This window comes from Somniosus microcephalus, chromosome 6, assembly GCF_052327205.1.
Source record: "Somniosus microcephalus isolate GS21.2 chromosome 6, FLI_Smic_1.0, whole genome shotgun sequence".
Lineage (NCBI taxonomy): Eukaryota > Metazoa > Chordata > Chondrichthyes > Squaliformes > Somniosidae > Somniosus > Somniosus microcephalus.
In genome coordinates this window covers 135,268,357-135,284,724 of record NC_140992.1, presented here as the reverse complement: position 1 = coordinate 135,284,724, position 16,368 = coordinate 135,268,357, and the positions used below count along the sequence as shown (strand labels likewise).

Sequence of the window (16,368 nt, the reverse complement as noted above, 5' to 3'; positions counted from 1 at the left end):
ATATAAGATTGTGAGGGGGCTTGATCGGGTGGATGCGGTGAGGATGTTTCCACTGATGGGTGAGACTAGAACTAGGGGGCATAATCTTAGAATAAGGGGCTGCCCTTTCAAAACTGAGATGAGAAACTTCTTCACTCAGGGTAGTAAATCTATGGAATTTGCTACCCCAGAGAGCTGTGGAAGCTGTAACATTAAATAAATTTAAAACGGCGATAGACAGTTTCCTAGCAGATAAGGGAATTAGGGGTTACGGGGAGAGGGCAGGGAAGTGGACGTGAGTCTAGATTCAGATCAGCCATGATCCTATTGAATGGCTGAGCAGGCCCAAGGGGCCGTATGGCCTACTCCTGCTCCTACTTATGTCCAGCAGTGTCTGAAATTATTACTACGCTTGACCTGCAGAAAAGTGGTGCTCCATGTTGGGGACCAGCTTGTACCTCTGATTTGGGGGTTATAAGCTCTGTTAGCCCCTTCAGTGAAGAGGAGGCCTCAATGTGATGTAGAAACCTGTTTATGCCATGATCGCTGTTGCTATCTTTTAAGTGTACAATTCCCTCTCTTTGCTTTTTAGTTGAAATTATCTCTGGGTTGACATGTGGCTTTTCTGACTGAGAGCAGGTGGATGCCAGGCAATATTCCCTCTTTTTTGGGCTGTGTGACCCATTCAAAATTCTGCACATGTGCACTTTTTCCCATTTGAGCTGGCTGCGCGGGACATCCAGATGCTGCACGGTCGTGCAACTTAAAGGGAACATGGTGCCAGGCACCCCTCTGGCCCAAAACCCACTGAAGTCATGTGGCTATGGCACAGGGTAAGTCTGTCTGATCTGCACAGTACCTAACCTTTAACTTGCTGTGATGATTCATTAACTGTGGCTCCCTGGCACAGGCCGTTAGGATGATAAAATGTGTAATTCTTTCAAAGATAACAAAGAAATTAAATGGTACAAATTTAGGGGCTTCAGGAACTGAGAGACCTGGAGGTTTACATACATAAATCTTTGAAGGTGGCAGAACAAGTAGATACGGCTGTTTTATTACAAAAACATATGCTAGATCCTTGGCTTTATAAATCGAGGAATCGAGTACAAAAGCAAGGAAGTTGTGCTAAACCTTTATAAATCACTGGTTAGGCCTCAGCTGGAGTATTGTGTCCTATTCTGGGCACCAGACTTCAGGAAGGATGTCAAGGCCTTGGAGAGGGTGCAGAGGAGATTTACTAGAATGACACCGGGGTGAGCGACTCCAGTGTAACTGAAGAAGCTGGAGTTCTCCTTGGAACAGAGAAGGTTAAAGGGAGATTTAAGAGCTGCTCAAAATTGAGGGGTTTTGGATCAAGTAAATGGGGTGAAACTGTTGCCAGCGGCAGGAGGGTCAGTAACCAGAGGACACAGATTTAAGGTGATTGGCAAAAAATCCAGGGGGAGCTTGAATTTTTTTTAATGCAGCGAGTTATAATCTGGAATGGACTGCTTCAAAGGGTGGTGAAAGCAGAGTCAATCGTAACTTTCAGAAGGGAATTGGATAAATACTTGAAAAGGAAAAATTTGCAGGGCAGGGGAGTGGAACTAATTGAACATCTTTTTCAAAGAGCAGGCATGCTGGGCAGAATGGCCTCTTTCTGTGCTGTATGATTCTAAACTTTTACCTTATTTGAAAGGTCCCTTTTTGTATGGCTCAGTTGCTGAAGACCAGGTGCAACTGAACCGTACAGGCTGGAAGCTGCTGTGCTCGAATTCTCGTCTCTGCTGAGTTGGGCGACCTCGACCAGTATGGCGTTTGGGGTGCTACAGCTGGCCTCTGTGGTAGTGGATCAGAGATGGGGAAGATCGGCCACGTTTCCTGCAGCTCATTTATTATCCCAGAACTCCTGCTGGCAAGTGCATGTATGGATATTTGGTGTGGATGGGATTTGGTTCTGCTTTGACCACCACTTTACCTTGCCCAACGGTTCAATAGCTTGCTGCTGCTTGCTTGCTTTCTAGGTCATTGAATATATTTAAGGTGTAGATGGACAGATTTTTAAAGGTAAGGGAGTCGAGGGTTATGGGGAGCAGGCAGGGAAGTGGAGTTGAGGCCAAGATCAGATCAGCCATGATCTTATTGAATGGCGGAGCAGGCTGAAGGGGCCAAATGACCTGCTCCTACTTCTTATGTTGTATAAATAACTGAGAGCCTGCTTGCTTGGGTGAGGTACCAGCAACTGACTAGAACCTGCGGTGTCCTCTCCTAATTAATAGCTAAGAAACTGACATCACAATTATTTAAAGTTGAGTAACTTGCAGTTTTAAGTCCATTTGTAGCCTGGGCTGTTTCTTTTTAACAAATGTCACATTGTTGGGCAAGTTGAATTTTGATTTTCTGGCAGTGTCTGTTGCTCTGAATTCTTTTTTCCCCGTTTCTCTCGACTCGTTTCACAGGAGAAATGTGTTCCCTTCGTGGGATGCCATGAGTGGTTTATTGAAACAGTACATGGCTGCCACGTTTAAACTTGACTCGACAGGCTGGCTAGGAATTTGAAAACGGCTCTTTTCCTTGCTGGTTGTCATGTAATCCTCTTCTTGGCTGCCAGTGCTGTGTTGCCAGCCATTCGTGTCCAAATATTTCAAGTGTGATTTGCGCCGCTTTCTCATGCTCCTGAAGTGTCTGTCTGGGCCTTGCTCTCCTGGTCCTGGCCTAGCCCCAGGCTTCTCTCACCTCTCCTCCAGAGCCTGAAGCCTGTCTGGGCCTTGCTCTCCTGGCCCTGGCCTAGCCCCAGGCTTCTCTCACCTCTGCTCCAGAGCCTGAAGCCTGTCTGTCTGGGCCTTGCTCTCCTGGTCCTGGCCTAGCCCCAGGCTTCTCTCACCTCTGCTCCAGAGCCTGAAGCCTGTCTGGGCCTTGCTCTCCTGGCCCTGGCCTAGCCCCAGGCTTCTCTCACCTCTCCTCCAGAGCCTGAAGCCTGTCTGTCTGGGCCTTGCTCTCCTGGTCCTGGCCTAGCCCCAGGCTTCTCTCACCTCTGCTCCAGAGCCTGAAGCCTGTCTGGGCCTTGCTTGTAATTAGTCAAACACTACAGTGCCCACCCTGTGGGGTTCGGTTCGATAAATTAACCTGACGGCTACTTTGATTTGGTAATTATAGAAATCCTGCTCCATTTTAGGATAATCTTTTGATTGTCCTTGGAATTTTTCTGTTTCTTGTTACAAAAAGTGTGTGCAATGTTATATGAGTTGTTTAGCAAGTTTTTCTGTTTCTTATATAAATAAGTGTGTGCAATGTTAGGTAAGTTGTTCAGGGAGGTAGAAAATTAGATTCCTAAAGTCTTAGGATGCAGTTGCCTGTGTTCTGGCTGCTCTCCAGTACTTTGCCTGGCCTCGACCTCTGCTCATTGTGCGAGATTCAATACTGAAACATTGGGCATTGGTGTCTGGTCTTGGATGTTCAGTAGGAAGTGTCGGCCTGGCTCAGTTAACGGTATAGTCACCGCTGAGTCAGAGGTTGGGATTCAAGCTCCTCTACAGTCTTGAACATATAATCTGGACTGATGCTTCAGTGCAGTGCTGAGTGAGTGCCGTCCTTTAGGTCAGGGGTTCTCAACCTTTTTGCTTCTGAGGCCCTCCTCCCATGTTATAAAAATTCCACGGATCCCCTGTAACACAAAACAACAATAACTTGTATTTATATAGCGCCTTTAATGTAGTAAAACATCCCAAGGCACTTTATCAAACAAAATTTGACACCAAGCCGAGAGATTAGGGCAGATGACAAAGCTTGGTCAATGAGGTAGGTTTTAAGGAGCGTCTTGAAGGAGAAAAGAGGGATAGAGAGCAATGTTTCCCCTAAGGTGCGTGGCTGCACATCAATCGGGAGGTCTCGCACAGGCCGTTCACAAGCTGCTGCAACTAGAAGATACAGCGCAGCAAATTTAAAGGGACCATGCACGGGATAAAATAATTAGAGGGATCATTGGTCGAGGCGCCAAGAAGTTTAGGGAGAGAATTCCAGAGCTTAGGACCTCGGCAGCTGAAGGCACGGCCGCCAATTGTGGAGCGATTAAAATCGGTGATGCTCGAGGCCAGAATTGGAGGAGCACAGATATGTCGGAGTGTAGGGCTGGAGGAGGTTAGAGATGGGGAGGGGTGAGGCCGTGGAGGGATTTGAAAACTTGTACAATTAAATATATAAACTTTAGGGATTAGTGATGGTTGTTAGGACTATAGTTGGGGCGTTAGTTAGGGATTGTGGTTGGGAATGAAGTTAGTGTTTCAGGTTAGGATTTTACAGGTCAGGGTTACAGTTAGGATGTTAGGTTTAGAGTTGGGGATGCCAAGGCTAGAAGAGGCACTCTGGAAGATATGGGGAGCTGGCCCTGACCAGTCACCATTTCCCTTCATTTACAGACACTCCCTGAGAGTTCTCGGCACTTGCTGTAGCTCACAGAATTTGGCAGCAATGTTCCTGTTAATTTTTTTTGGGGGTCTGCCGGCCCTTTAATGGGCTGCGCGGCCCATTCAAATTATCAAGCATGTGTGCTTTTTTTCCATTTAAAAGCCGGCGAGTGGCCTGCGTGGGACCTCCAAACTGCTGCACAGACCACTTGCAGGAACATTGACGCTTACACTACACTTTTCGGCCGGGGTGAACCTGGGATCCGGTCGCCCCCCCCTTATGTTTATTCATCCGCTCCTTCCAGACCTCTACCAGCCAGCACTGCCCACGCATGCTAAACTCGCACTGCCAGGTAATTGATGTGAGCTCCAGACCAATAGGAAGAGGAGCTGGAGGACTGAGTGGATCCTCCAACTAATGAGTGCGTGAGAGGCGGGATGTTGTGTCGAATCTGGCGGACCCCTTAAAACCTTCTTGCGGAACCCTGGTTGAGAACCCCTGCTTTGGATGAGACATGAAACCGTGTTTGCCTCTTCAGGTTCATGTAAAAGATCTCGTGCCGTTATTCTAAGAAGATCAAGGAGTTCTGATGTTCGGGGCAACGTTTATTCCTCTGCTGACACCACAACAGATCATCTCACTTTTTTACTCATTCCTCTTTGTGGGAGCTTGCTGTGCACTCATTGGCTGCTGCGTTTCTTAAATAAGTGACTGTACTTGAAAAGAAATTTGTTGTAGTGCTTTGGGGTGTCCCGAGAATGTGAAAGGTGCTATATAAACTCATGTTTGTTTTATCAAATAAAGTTGTTTGTTATAAATTGGAAGTTTTATTTTACCCATGCAGTTTAAGGGTAGGCTTTCTATGGAATGTCGTCCCCCCCATCGTCCAATCTCTTTTTCCTATTTTGGTAATTGCTTTACACACACAATTTTATTTCTTCTCCTGCTGTTTAGTTAGCTCCTCCGCACAGATGCATACGTGTCACTCCTTTTCGTGTGACCTTACTGTACCAGCTGCTTCTCTCACTGCTATTTCGAAGGAAATTTGCATAGCTAAAATAAACCCCTTCATCCCTCTACTAGCAATGACTGGCTTAAATCAAAATCAGCCCTTTGCTTTGCATTCCTTCAACTGAGCTGAATTTTCAAATTTGTTCTCTTGAATTGGTGTTTGTTTGCATTCAGATTTCAGGAGCCACCCTTTAGCGACCTCCCTCCCCTGAGTTTACAGCACACAGTCCAGCTCCCCTATTCTGTTGACGTATGAGGAGAGATTGTGTCGATTGGGCTTATACTCACTGGAGTTTAGAAGATTGAGAGGGGATCTCATCGAAACCTATAAAATTCTGTCAGGCCTGGACAGACTAGATGCAGGAAGGATGTTTCTGATGGCCGGGGAGTCCAGAACCAGGGGTCATAGTCTAAGGATAAGGGGTAAGCCATTTAGGACTGAAATGAGGAGGAATTTCTTCACCCAGAGAGTGGTGAACCTGTGGAATTCTCTGCCACAAAGGGCAGTGGAGGCCAGTTCATTAAGTATATTCAAGAAGGAGTTGGATATATTTCTTAAGGCTAAAGGGATCAAGGGATATGGGGAGAAGGCAGGGACAGGGTACTGAATTTGGATGATCAGTCATGATCTCATTGAATGGAGGAGCAGGCTCGAAGGGTCGAATGGCCTACTCCTGCTCCTAGCTTCTATGTTTTTGGCACCAGATTCTCGACTGGTTTTTCATTGGGGTCTCTGCCACGGGGGGTAAGGGATCCGGACCCATCACTCCGTGCTCCCTGACCGTCATTGGCTCCCGGTCCAGCAACACTTCAATTTAAAAATTCTTATCCTTGTTTTCAAATCCCTCCATGGCCTTGCCCCTCCCTATCTTGTAAACCTCCTCCAGCCCTACAATCCTCTGAGATCTCTGCACTCTTCCAGTTCTGGCCTCTTGCACATCGCTGATTTTCTTCAGTCCACCATTGGTGGCCGTGGCTTCAGCTGCCTAGGTCCTAAGCTCGGGAATTATCTCCTTAAACCTCTCTGCCTCTTGACCTTTCCTCCTTTAAGACACTCCTTAAAATCTACTACTTTGACCAAGCTTTTGGTCACTTGCCCGAATCTCCTGTGGCTCGGTGTCAAATCTTGTTTGATTATACTCCTGTGAAGTGCCAGCACGTTAGACTGTTATAAAGACACTATGTATAAAAGTTGTTGGTTTTGTAAATCTAGGCAGCCAGCACATGGGGTTGGTCTCTTAGCCTCTGAACTAAATGAGTGGCTTTGGACGGGGTGCCATACAGGCAGTTAATGAGTCCTAAATGTATTACAAGGACACAAGCGAATGCTCAGTGTTGCAAAGTGATTTCATTCTACAGCCTTGTAATTTAACTGACGTGTACTGTACTTGGCAGTTAATCCCACATTAATGTACAGTGGACCTTGCATAATTGCAGATCTCGTGCACATGGACTGAAAGCTCGTCAGTTCAGCCATGTTGTGTAAAATTCCAATAGACTGAATTTTTTTTCTCCATTACCCAATAGCCTAAGCATCTTCCCATTCTCCATTGTTGTCTTCACCGGTCCAAACGCTCCATTCATTCCTGTGGCATTACATATGCAAAGAAATGTGAAGCCCACCCATGCTCACTGTGTAACTTCGTGCACCACCCTCTGCAATTGCTGGTAATATTAACTCGAGTTAAAAAAAAAAAAAAAAATTATTTATATAAAGTGGCAACAGAAGCTGTAGCCAATTTCAGGGAAAAGCCAGGAAATTTCTCCTTTACTCTTAAGGCAATTGGAGCTTTCAAGGAAACTGTGCCTTCTCCCCAGGCGCACTTCACTCACCACACCCCCCCCCCCCCCCCGCCCCCATTTCCAGAAATGATCATTTCCATCTGTCGCACTAGCCCCCAGGGCACTCTCATTACTTCCGCCCCACCCCACCCTTTACCTGATGCCATTAATAGCCCTCTTTGCCAAAAATCTACCCATTCTCCACTGCCTCTGGGTAAGCTCTTCCTCATTTACACCCCTCTGTATAAACAATCTCTTTCCTTGTCCTAAGTTTCAATCTGTTTGTTTGATCTAGAGCTTGTGTTCATATTGAACATTGCTTATCTAACTTCTTGGGTCTTAAATATCTCTACGGTCGCTTTCTTCTCCCTGCCCGCCCCTACTTAAATAGCCTTAAAACTTGCAGTCTTCCCTCAAATCAGATGCCCAGTCCCATTTATCAGTTTAGTTGCTCTTTGTACTTTGTCCTAGGCCAGGATGCTCCGATCAACTGAGAATTCCCCTCCCATGTGGTTGACAGCCCTCGACCATGATCGCTCCACTTCTGCTCTCACCCCTTCGCCTCCCTCACAGAACCACAATAGGGTTCCCATTGTCATCTCCTTCCACCCCATCAGCCTCCACATCTAACAACATTATCCTCTGCCATTTCCAACGTGATCCCACCACCAAACACCCCTTTCCCTATCCCTTTCAGCATTCTGAAGTGACTGTTCCCTTCATGATGCCCCTGGTCCACTCCTCTATTGCCCCAACACCCACTCCCCTTCCCATGGCGCCACCCCGTGCAAGCACAGGAGATACAACACCTCTTTTACCTTCTCCCTTCTTATCGTCCAGGGCTCCAAACACTCCTAGGTGAAACAGCGAATTACTTGTTGTACTTTCAGTTTAGTATACTGTATTTGCTCTCCTTTACATTAGAGAGACTAAATGCAGATTGAGTGACCGCTTTGCGGAACATCTTAGTCTGCAAGCATGACCATGAGCTTCTGGTCACCTGTCATTTTAATTCTCCAGACCACTCCAACTCTGACCTCTCTGTCCTTGGCCTCTTGCACTGTTCCAATGAAGTTCAACACAAAGTCGAGCAACAGCACCTCCTTTCTATTGGGCACTTTACAGCCCTCTGGGCTTAACGTAGAGTTCAACAATTTCAGATCCGAACCACAACCCCCATTTTTTTGAATGGCAGCTGTTGCTGCTGATTCTGCTATGGCCATTCACACCTCCTCTGGACTGATCTTTTGCTTTACTTGTCGCATTACCATTTCCTTTTGCCTCGCACCATCATCCCTTTTTGCCATTTTAATCTCTCCTGCCTTCCACCCTATCTCAGACCTTCCCTTTTGTTCTTTCCTCCCCTCCCCACCCCCCCCATTTCCCTACCTCTACAATTGCTTGAAGCCTGTTGCATCTTTAATCTTTTCCAGTTCTGATGAAAGGTCATCGACCTGCAACGTTAACTCTGTTTCTCACTCCACAGATGCTGCCTGACCGGCTGAGCATTTTCTGTTTTTATGCCCAGAACTATACATTATTCTATTCGTACAGGGGACCCCAGTGATCAAGTTTATAATAGTCACGTTAAATGTAGCAGATCTCCTGGAGACCATAGCATTGCTCTGGAAAACCTGTTGTACATCTCTCTGGGTGATTTTTGGAAGCCTAATGGTGGCTAAGTGAGTGTTTTACATAGTTACATCGAATTTACAAGCACAGAAATAGGCCATTCGGTCCAACAGGTCTATGCTGGCATTTATGCTCCACACGAACCTCCTCCCACCCACTTGATCTCATCCTTCTATTTCTGTCCTAGGTAAGGGTGACGAGGTGAAGCGAGCCTGCATTATACAGCACCTTTCATGCTCCTTGAGCTGTCCCAAAGAGCTTCAGTCAACAGATTACTCTTGTAGTGTAGTCTCATTTGTGTATGCAAATTTGGCAACCAATTTATGCAGAGCATGATCCCACTGACATCAGTCAGATAAATGAGCAGTTGATGTGGTTTTGATTTGATTGAGGAGTGAATGTTGACTAGGTTACCAGGAGAGCTCCTTGATTTTTCACATGGTTCCATTCCTTGAAGCATCAGCCTAGATTACGTGCCCTTGAGTGAGGATTGAACCCATGACCTTCTGACTCTGAACCACTGGGCAAAGTTGACACTTAGTTCCTTTTCTCTCCAGTTTTGAAGAAGGGTCAAACCCGAAACGTCAACTCAAATTTCTCTCCACGGATGTTGCCTGACTTGCTGAGTTTTTCCAGCATTTTCTGTTGTTATTTTTGACACTTACATTGTTCATTTAGGCTTAAAGTGCCACTGGTAACACATTAACCAAGATTACAGATAACGGTGGGGGGGAAATCTTCTAATTTGGTGCACATAGCAGGAAATTGCTTACCCCAGCCTGTGTTTTCCTGTCCACTAATGCATGATTTCCTGAACTGTGGCCCTGGCACATGCTCACTACCACCAAAGCAGAAAGTGTCCATCAGAAGCTCCAAGTTCCCCCCCCTCTCTACTCTGCCCCATTGAACTGCCTAACATGCTGCATCTGTTGGTGCAGTCTGAATTTACAGTAATGAAGCCCTTGATCTGCCTTTGTACACAAAGGGTTGAGTAAATTGCTGAGTTGGCAGTTGGACTGCAAGAGTTGGTCTCGGTATTGATCTGCCTTGACCTTGCAGCTCTGCCTCATCCAGCCAAAACATGACAGATTCCATGAGCTGCGAGGAGCTGGGGCTGCGACTGATGTGAGCAGCAAATTCCAGCTGGCACTAGGAGGGTGTACCAGTACCGAATCGTGAGCATTTTATACCCCTACTCGCACAGAACAAGCTCACTGGTATTGTCGGATAACGGGAAGTGAGATACAAGTGAGGCGTGCTTTGCAAGCAAGATGAGCAGAATAACGTCATTGGTGACCACTATGCCTGCAATTTTTTTTGTGAAAATGAACATCATTCCTGTGGGGGTGCAGCATGAATTTTGAAATAAAATTAAGAGTTGGAATTGTGTTTTCAGTGAAAGCTGTACCAAGGATTTTACCCTTTAGATTTGCGATTGCTATATTAATTTAATAAATGCTAATTTTCTCCCCATCTTTCCTGAAGATCCTGACTATCCATTCGACAAGTCATAGCTGCCCTCCACTACCTCTGCAAAGTGACCATTTGTTGCTTGTGCAACCAGGTGCTGAGAGTATGCAGGCTATTTCACCTCTAAGACAATGCTGCCTAGCTTGATCCTTTACTAGCCCACTGTCTACACACGTCCGCAAGGCTTCTCGACGGTGATCAGAAGTAAAGAAAGAACTTTCATTTGTGTAGTGCCTTTTACAACCGCCAGCTGCCCCACAGTACTTTATAGCCAATTAAATTTTGAGGTGCAGCAGCCAATTTGTGCAAAGCAAAGGCCCACCAACTGCCAGATAATTCACTAGATTATCTGTTTTCGTGATGTTGATTGGGAGATGAATGTTGGCCAGGACACTAGGAGAAATGCCCTGCTCTCTTTCAAACCGTGCCCAAGAGGACAGGCAGGGCTTTGATTAAATATGCAAGGTGGCACACCCGATGGTGCAGCACTCCCTCGGTGTTGCATTGAAGTGTCGGCCTAAATTGTGTGCTCAAGTTTCTGGATTGGAGCTTGAACCCACTACCTCCTCTCTGAGGCAAGCGTGCTACCACTGAGCCATGGCTGTATAAAGTCTCTGGCCAACTTTATTTCTTCCTCCTCCTCCCAAATTTGTTAATTCTTATTGCTCAACATAAACGTTGCCATCCTAATAATGTGAATACTGATTAACGTGTTTTTTTTAAAACCCCGGGATTAATCATATTACCTCGCCGCCTAAGTTTGGCCAGGTCAGTGTGACAAGCTATTGGACCGTTTACCTCACACATACCTGTATGCTTTCTATGCATTGACTATTGCTTCTACAGCCATCCCTATTGACCACCCGCACTATCTGTCTCTTTAAGGGGCAGTGGCCTGTCAGTGAGTGAGCCCTTACTGTCGCCAGCTCACATTAGGTTATTGTTTGCACGTGACTAGGCATTGGTCACGGGTCACTGCTGGGGCTGACCCCAAGTGTTCTGCTTCCGTTTCTTGTATGCTGGAGGAATAGATCAGGAATTTAGGAAGTGCTATCTGCTACAAGACAATAGAAATAATTTAACTGGGAAAAGCGTTGCCTGCTGAAAGGAGATGCAGCAAACCAGCACTGACCTCCTTGTCTTTGTTCTCAGGATATGGGTGAGACTGGCAAGGCTGCAGTGAGCTCTCTGCCTGAGAAAGCTGCTAGTGGGCTGCCTTCAGTCGCAGTAGTTCATCGCTGGACCTGTTTAGAGAGAGTAAACCTTGTAACTGGGAGCTAGAAGTTGCATGTCGGCTCCAGTGCGTTGCCTTCCCAGCAGGACATTAATGAACCAAAAAGCAAAATACTGCCGATGCTGAAACAAAACTGATAAGCTGAAGTTACTTCAGCATCTGTCAAGAAAACATGTGACCATGGACTTTTCAGATATAAAACCTTTCCTCCAAACTGAAAGCTATTGCAGATGAACAACATTTAAAGAGGAAGAGAACAAGGAGAGGGGAAAACTCCTGCCAAACACTGGGAAAGACAGAATGACTTGTAAAGTGCTACGGTGGGGATCAGGAGATGATTAAAGGGGCAGAAGTGATATGCACAGTTTTCTGCCCTTTAACCATATCTTGGTCCCCACTTTAGCACTTTACAGGTCATTCCATATCTCTTCCTCCTTTCTCTTGTTCTGTTCCTTCAATGCTGATCATGTGCAACCTCTTTCAGTTCTGAGGAATGGTTTTACACCTGAAATGCCAACAGTCTTGTTTTTTTTTGCCAGATGCTGTCTGACTTTTTTTTTGCCAGATGCTGCCTGACTGGTTATGTATCTCCAGTATATTCTGTGGTTTTTAATTGAGCAAGTTTCATTTTTGCAACAATCCAGTAGTTTTCATGTTTTTTTTTTCCTGTTCCTGCAACATTACAGATTTATTAAATTTAACTTCACAGCCTGCATAAAGCCTCTGGCTGGATCTGAATTGACCATCTCTGGGGTTGCTCATTCAGTATCGTAACCCCTACCATACCCTATGGAGTAAACTCCTGGGGGCGACCCAAGACTTCACCGTGCGGGCACACCTTGTAACTGGTCATTGGTGACGTCGGGAACATATTCACAAAAAGCAATTGGCTGCTTTCCTCTACTTAACGACTGCCTCGTTGATCTGTCTGCATGCTGACCTATTTTGCCAGAAACCGAGCGCTCGGTCTGTGGGGAGTGACATGATGCGGGAGTTCGTCCAGTGATCGGGAGCTAGGCTTTCCTCTCGGATACTTGGTGTTCAGCGAAAGTGGAGCTTTCAATCCTCAGATAAAGCAAGGGCAAGGTTCAAGAGTCCCCTCGCACCAATCTGACACACCTGGCTGATTCCAGAAAGTCACTAACCCGAGAACACAGAAACCTATTGATTTTTGGTGGTTGTTGGTCAGGGTGGTCTGCTGAATGTTGTAATTCCCCATCTGGAGAGACTTCAAGGACTGTCCAAATAAAATGTGTTGTGCTAAGTTTTTTCTCCTACCTAATGCATGCTTACACCCCTGCTCCCTTTGCCCTCACCTCTAGCAACAAGTGGAAGGAGCTACTGAATTTCTTCATCACCAAGAGAGACCATTCAGTAGATGCTTTTCTCCCTTCCCTTGTTCATTTAAGCCAAAGTATTTCCCCGCCTCCACCCCCTTCTGTCACCTTCCCACACTGGCACTGAATCCCCGGCTCCCTAGTTTCTACCCCATATTTTCTCTTCCCCAGCCCCATTCTCTCCGCATCACAAACCTTGCAGAATTCATTTGAATCATAGAAATTTACAGCACAGAAGGAGGCCATTTGGCCCATCTTGTCTGCGCCGACAGACAACGAGCTATCCAGCCTAACCCCACTTTCCAGCACTTAGCCTGTACCCTTGTAGGTTACGGCACTTAAAGTATATATCCAAGTACTTTTTAATTCCTCCCACAGTCCAAAGATGTGCGGGTTAGGTTGATTGGCTATGATAAATTGACTCTTAGTGTTAGGGGGATTAAATACGTGGGGTTACGGGGGTGGGATGTGTGTTGGTGTAGGGGTTACGGGGATCAGGTGGGATATGTGTCGGTGCAGGCTCGATGGGCTGAAATGGCCTCTATCTGCACTGTGGGGTTTCTGTGATTCTGTGAAATGTGATGAGGGTCTCTGCCTCTACCACCCTTTCAGGCAGAGAGTTCCAGACCTCCACCACACTCTGGGTGAAAAAATCTCTCCTCAAATCCCCTCTAAACCTCTGACCAGTTACTTTAAATCTATGCCCCCTGGTTATTGACCCTTTATACACATCAATTAGGTCTCTCCTTGGCCTCCTCTGTTCCAAAGAAAACAACCCCAGCCTATCCAATCTTTCCTCATAGCTAAAATTCCCCAGCCCAGGCAACATCCTCGTAAATCTCCTCTGCACCCTCTCTAGTGCAATCACATCTTTCCTGTAATGTGACCACCAGGACAGCACACAGTATTCTAGCTGCGGCCTAACTAGTGTTTTATGCAGTTCAAGCATAACCTCCCTGCTCTTATATTCTATGCCTCGGCTAATAAAGGCAAGTATCCTGTATGCTACCTAAACCACCTTATCTAGCTGTCCTGCTACCTTCAGGGATCTGTGGACATGCATGACCTTCTGCACTTCTCAGTATCCTACCATTTATAGTATATTCCCTTGCCTTGTTAGCCCTCCCCAAATGCATTACCTCACACTTCTCTGGATTGAATTCCATTTGCCACTGTTCTGCCCACCTGACCAGTCCACTGATATCTTCCTGCAGGCTACAGCTTTCTTCTTCATTATCAACCACACGGCCAATTTTTGTATCATCTGCAAACTTCTTAATCATACTTCCTATATTCAAGTCCAAATCATTGATATATACCACAAAAAGCAAAGGGCCCAGTGCTGAGCCCTGCGGAACCCCACTGGAAACAGCCTTCCAGTCACAAAAACACCCTTCGACCATAACCCTTTGTTTCCTGACTCTGAGCCGATTTTGGATCCAACTTGCCACTTTGCCTTCGATCCCATGGGCTTTTACTTTCGTGACCAGTCTGCCATGTGGGACCTTATCAAAAGCCTTGCTAAAATCCATGCAGACTACATCAAAAGCACTACCCTCATCGACCCTCCTTGTTACCGCCTCAAAAAATTCAATCAAGTTAGTCAGGCACGACCTTCCCATAACAAATCCATGCTGACTGTCTCTGATTAATCCGTGTCTTTCTAAATGGAGATTTATCCTGTCCCTCAGAATTTTTTCCAAGAATTTTCCCACCACCGAGGTTAGGCTGACTGGCCTGTAATTACTCGGTCTATCCCTTTCTCTTTTTTTTGAAGGACTGGGTGGGGTGGGGTGCAATGGGAGTAGTGTGCATGGACTTCACAAAAGCCTTCGACAAAGCCGTGCGCAGGAGATGGAATTGGAGGCGGGGGGGCGGGTGGGCAGCAGCAAAACTGGATGAAAAATTGGTTGGAATGGAGGAACAGAGCAGGAATTAAGGGCAGTTTTACAGAGTGGTTGGAAGTAGGTGGTGGTGTCCCAAAGGGTTCAGTTCTGAGGACATTTCTGACCACTATGCCAATGATTTGAATATAGTTGTGGAGGGAGTGAGGTTACAATTTGCAGATGATACCAAAATAGGAGGTATGGTTAATTCTTTCGAACATTAAAGGGATATGGTAAGATGGGGGAAATGGGCTAAAAAGTGGCAGATGGAATTCAGTAAGTGTGAGGTGAAGTATTTTTTGGTTTAAAATTGACAGCAGTAGTTGTACTCCTGAAGGGAATGAGGTTCAGTGCTGTGGAGGGATTTGGGGGTACAGGTTCACGAGACATTAAAAGCAGAACCTCTGGTTGATCAGACCATTTTTCTCTTAAGTGAATAAAATTCTAAGTTTTATTTCAAAGGTTTAGAGTTTAAAAACCAAGAGGTAATGACGAGCCTATTAAAAACCGTAAGACCTACGTTAGCGTACAGTGTATATCAGTTTGTAGGCAGAATATTAAGGCTTTAGAGAGGGTACAATGCAAAATCACTACGATGCTGCCTGGTATGAGGAAATACAAATACAAAGAAAGACCTAAATTAGGTATTTTTTGTTATAACTACCTTAGATTACTGGGCGATATGATAGAAATATTTGAAATTATGCAAGGATGAGACCGGATAGATAGAAGCAGACTTGAGTGTACTCGGGATCAAGATGAGGGGGGCATAAATACAAGATTAAACGCAAGAGATTTGGAACACAGCAGGAGAAACTTGAGGCTGTGAAACTCAACATTCAAGATTAGATTGGATAGGAAAAAGGTTTGAAAGAATATGGGAAAGGGGTGAGTAAACGTGATTAGAACTATTTGCTTGCATGCTGGTTGGGCCGAATGGCCTGTTGCCGTGTTGTAACTTCTGTATCTATTCCTGTGTATTACCAATCCTTCAACTCCATTCCCATTAAATTCCTAACTACGCCGCTTCCTCCCCTCTTGGCCCCCATGCTAGCAGATACTGTAAATGCTCCTTCTTCGCTGGCACTGTTCCCCCTCCTCTCTCAAATGCCTTCATCACTCCCACTCCTCAACAAGACCCACCATCTGTCCTCACTAACTTCTGCCACCATCTCCAACCTCCTTTTCCTCTCCCTAGATTCTTGAACGTGTTGTTGCTAACCATATCTCTGCCCTGCTTTCCTGTGACTCCCTGTTTGAATCTCTTCATTCAGGTTTCTGCCTTCCCACGGCACCGAAATGGCCCTAACCAAAGACAGGACTGACATTCTCTGTAACTGTCACCATGGTGCATTATCCCTCTTTGACCTCCCTGCAGCTTTTGATAGCCCACCTTGGTGTGGTTGACTAACACCTTGCCCAGTTATGTGGGACTGCTCTTGCTTGATCTATCTGATGGTAGCCAGAGCTCCATTAATGACTTCACTTCCCACAGCGCCACCTCCAGAGTCCTCCAAGCATCCGTCCTTCACCCTTTTTCTTCATTTACATTGCTTCCTCTTGGCAACGTTGTCCACAGCCGTGGACCCGTGAATGCTGACGACACCCAGCTGCACCTCTCCGCTACCTCCGCACTGCCTCTGCTGTCCGA

General features: G+C 46.1%; 1 protein-coding gene across 1 annotated transcript in view; it reads left to right on the top strand.

The window, feature by feature from the left end:
• Positions 1-542: 542 nt before the first annotated feature.
• LOC147116093 (vigilin-like) overlaps positions 543-16,368 on the top strand; it is a 97,136-nt gene continuing 81,310 nt past the window's right edge. The window contains exon 1 of the mRNA XM_085990815.1: positions 543-812. The gene's annotated coding sequence lies outside the window, so the exon portion shown is untranslated. The remainder of the gene's footprint in view (positions 813-16,368) is intronic.